This window comes from Carlito syrichta, unplaced genomic scaffold (genome assembly GCF_000164805.1).
Source record: "Carlito syrichta isolate Samal-C Ts95f unplaced genomic scaffold, Tarsius_syrichta-2.0.1 Scaffold312212, whole genome shotgun sequence".
Taxonomy (NCBI): domain Eukaryota; kingdom Metazoa; phylum Chordata; class Mammalia; order Primates; family Tarsiidae; genus Carlito; species Carlito syrichta.
This window is the reverse complement of record NW_007256308.1, coordinates 1-783: the sequence shown is the minus strand read 5'-3', so window position 1 is coordinate 783 and position 783 is coordinate 1.

Sequence of the window (783 nt, the reverse complement as noted above, 5' to 3'; positions counted from 1 at the left end):
TGTCTATCTTCTCTCTTAAGTCCTGTGGGTTTCGGGTTTTGTACAGGAATTGGATGCCAGTTCCGATTTCCATGAGAGTATTTCCTTCCTTTTCTAAGGTTCTTATGGTTTGAGGTTTTACATTTAGGTCTCTGATCCATTTGGAGTTAACCTTTGTGCATGGGGATAGATAGGGGTCCTGTTTCAATCTTCTGCATGTGGTCAGCCAATTTTCCCAGCACCATTTACTGAATAGGTTTTCCTCTCCCCATTGGTAGGTGGTGGGGGCTTTGTCAAAGATGAGTTGGTTGAGAAATTGAGCTTTTGCTTCTGGAATCTCAATTCTGTTCCATTGATCTATATGCCTGTTCCTGTACCAATACCAAGCTGTTTTGATGATTGTAGCTTTATAGTAAAGTTTGAAATCTGGTATTGTGATACCACCTGCTTTGTTTTTTTTGCTGAGGATTGTTCTGGCTATTCTTGGATGTTTGTGTTTCCATATGAATTCCTGTGTTGTTTTTTCTAGGTCTGAAAAGAATTTTGTTGGTAATTTAATGGGTATTGCATTGAATTTGTAGATTGCCTTAGGTAAGATGGACATCTTCACAATGTTGATTCTTCCGATCCATGAGCATGGGATATTTTTCCACTTGTTCATGTCGGCTTTGATTTCTTTGAGCAGTGTTTTGTAATTTTCATTGTAAAGGTCTTTCACGTCTCTGGTCAGGAAGATGCCAAGGTATTTCATTTTTTTTTGTGGCTATTGTGAATGGAACTGTGTTTTTTATTTGGGTTTCTGTG